The sequence below is a fragment of the Habropoda laboriosa genome, unplaced genomic scaffold (assembly GCF_001263275.1).
Source record: "Habropoda laboriosa isolate 0110345459 unplaced genomic scaffold, ASM126327v1 scaffold143, whole genome shotgun sequence".
NCBI lineage: Eukaryota > Metazoa > Arthropoda > Insecta > Hymenoptera > Apidae > Habropoda > Habropoda laboriosa.
In genome coordinates, this window is record NW_017100404.1 from 2,665,572 (window position 1) to 2,669,464 (window position 3,893).

Here is a 3,893-nt window from a genome sequence, read left to right on the forward strand (position 1 = left end):
TATAATGCAAAGTTGCACTCCCGATGCATATGAAATGCGTAGAAGTGCATACATGAAATGTTAATGTGTACAGTTCAAGCTTATCATTGAAGATGCAAGTTTTATAATTGGAACCCCACGACCTTACCTTAATTGTACATGAGCAATAGTATCGTTATCAAAGGGTTTGTTTCAGTGTGATTTACTTGGAACTAGGGCAGCTTAAATAGCGTTGATTGAGTATAATGAACTTTATGAACATTGAGTTTAATGACATCAAACATCAATACTAACAGTAACGTCTTGTTTAGTAACCGAATGATTTTTATCGGTTTAATATAACATACTAGTTCTTTTTTTCAATTGTAAAATTTATGATTGGTGGTTTTTTATCATTTTTCGACATCGTAGATTTTTTAAACGACTGTTAGATTTATTGCACTTAGATCGTTACGTACGTAGATCTTTTTAGAAAGAGGTATTATTATTTGTAGAAACCGAAAGAAGAAATAGTATTATGTTTAAAGAAATAAGTCTTGCCCACATTGTTTGTTCAGTTTAACATATTCATGATACCGCAAATATTTGTATAATTGTTTAATCATGAATACGCATCGCTTAACCCTTCGTGAACTATGACATACATATAATTCAATATTATTGCAACGAATAATTCATGTACATGCAGTTGCTGTGATTTTTATATGTATACTATTTATAAAAGTTTATATATATATTACATATTATGGAAACAGATATTTTATGGATCAATGTTGTATTGATGAAATATGAACACGTTTTTATAGTAGCATAATTAAAAATCATAATTTCAATTTCGGTTTTCTGAGAAATAATAATTTTTCAGCAGAATACCGAAACGTTTTGACAAACTTAATTGATTATACATGATTTACTAGTAAAAATAATAAATTAAAATTATTACATCGATTTGTACATAGGGTTCGTTAAATTAGGCTGTGATATGAAATTAACAAGTTGACGAATATTGCCTTTTACATTGCCATGAAGGTCGATAGCTGTAATATATCGTGGAACACTATATCGTGCTTCATACTATAGAAATCAATAGTTATATACGATCATCAGATCCTAGAACCCAACAGTGCATACTGTGCTAAAATAAAATTTGTAACAGATTTATTCAGAATGAATTTTATATCCTTAAACATTTTTGTCTTCACTTGCAAATTAAGTTTCTACCTTCATTTGTATCTTTATTCTGTATAATTCATGTACTCATTTGATATAAGGAGCAAAGTAAGAGTTAAATTTTTACCTTATCAGAATTTGAGAATTTTATTAATAGAATCATTTTTTTCAGTTTTTAATATTGCGGTATTAAGTACACATAAAAATTAATATTTGCTGGATGTTTGATAGTAATAAAAATATAAAAATAAATGAAAATATTTTTTATCGTATAAATCAATACGTAGAAGACAGAATTGTTTTACATTTTTTAATGATAATTTTATTCGGTTACTTCTAATAATTGTTTCTTGTACGCTGATTCTAGGAGGGAAATTTTGTTAGAATTGCATTTTCACTATTGTACGATATAAGATCCTGTAAAATACATTTGTATTTCCCGCTTTTTATTGGAAACGGAAATTTTAATTTCTTCCGTTTGAATTTTCCAATGTTGTTTTGAAACATTGTATTAATTCTAATTATGTTTCACCTAATCAGTAAGAAACAGATTCAATTCATTGAGAATGTATAATTCAATACTTACGAATGCATATGTAGGGCTTCGTATAATTTGCAAACGTTCTATTCGAATTAATAGAACTGCTTTGAGAATTAGTATTGAAATTCTCACCTAAATTATTGTTGCTTTCCATTTGTATATAATCAATTTTTAAATTTTCATCAACCTATCAACATTTGTTCTTCTCTTGATAAAAATGGATCTTTAAACCTCTAGCAATGTTGCATTTATTATTGTATAATTTTTTTATGATATGTTCACAACGTTCCTACAAATAACGTATAGTACAGCCTTGGTAAATTTTATGGTAAACCAATAGTGAAATAAATAGTTCAAATAACCTTTAAAGTGTTACGGGTTACGCTTGTTGTGTCCTCACACGGAGCGTAATATTGGTTTGGGTTTGTGGATCGGTCAAAACGTTCACCGTATGTGGGTAATACGTCGTTCTCCAACAAGTCCGATAGGATTGGAACTTTCGGCGTATGTGGTTAATACGCCGTTCTTCGAAGGATGGATAGGTTTGAAGTTGTGAGGACAGTGCGTATGGTAATGTCGGATATACCTCGAGCGGTAAAGATGTATCCTTTGTGAGTTTAACCGTTTCGTTACTAATGTTACAAGGAGATGGTCAATTGAATATAGGCTGAGCAATTCTATAGTAACTATATTCTAATAATATTCAAGGAGTTTACAATAAGTTTACAATGGTTTAAATATAAATTATAATGGTTGATTCGTGGCTGAGCAAGAATCTTCCTTCTCGACTTTACACGGTGAGTACGCGGGGACGTCGTAGACAAGTATGTCTAGTTGACACTTACGAGTTTAGTATTATACTTGGTTGCTTGAAAGGGAAGTGAGCCCGATCTTGCTTGTGTCAAACGGCGACTATACAGATACTGCTCTACTTTAAAGTTCAGAGTAACTCTGAACTGTGACTGCCCCAGAGCCTCGAAAATCATGCCCTTATATACCCGAAAATCTGTATTTTTTGGGTGGTGGGGGCCCTACTTTATCTGAAGGGGGTGAGCTCTAGGCGGATGTCTCGGTGCCGCCGTGTCGGCTAGTCTGCGTACGTAACAAAAGTATTATGCAGGTTATGTCACATTTCGATGATTACTGTACTTTGACTATTGTCAGGTTCAAGTACGTTGAGTAAGCCAACAGGATATTGGGAAATGTTCTGATAATGTAGATTATAATTCTCCATACATTACATTGTATTTCTGTTGTTTTTTTAATTAGGTTAGGAACTGCTTTTAGAGCATCCATAAAGTTCTATTGTTCTATATTCAAGTTTTACGGCCTATTTTTATTGTATAATACAATATTCAAGGATGTATGTAATAGACTCAATCTTCTAAACATAGCATACGTTGAATTCCAACGAATGTCTATATTTTGTCTCAGTAACAGGTACAATGTGTTCGGGTTAGCACACTTCTGTATTTTTATAAATTTTCCTCTGACAGATATTGCGAAGTTTCATTCATAATGCGTATGAAATGCATAGAAGTGAATATATGAAATTTTAATGTATACAACCTTATTATTGAAGACGCATGTTTCAATAATCATGCAAGTTTTATAATTGGAATCACACGATCTGACTTTAAATGTATTAGGTGTGTAAATTAATTCCCTGCTTTTAGATTCATCCGTATCTAACAACTATTTTAAATTTAAATAGTTTCCCGCCTTGTTGCAGTTTTTAAGAAAAACCATCCACAGTTACGTAATTTCATTTGTGAGTATGTATATCAAGGATCATGTTATGAACGTGATAGGATCCATTTAAAACATAATCTGAGATTATTAATCTTGAATCAAATCTCGGGTACTCAAAATTTTAATTATACCCGGGGATTTCGAGCAACCATAGTGAGTGACGTATGTACATATATGTTTCGGGCTCTTAAATCGTTCCCGCCCGATTTTCGATGTGACTGGAAGCACTATTATCTCCGATATATTGGACTAAATACACGTGCATTCCGAGTATGTAGCATTTTAAATGTTGATAAATGAATCTGGCAATTCAATGATAATGATTTGACCTAAAAGTTATGCTTTATATTATATTCAGTTATTTTTTATAATTTATCATTTTGCGCATGGCACCATGTGTGTTTATGTAACGAAAGTAAACAAAACGTGAAAAATGAAAAAAATTTAATAA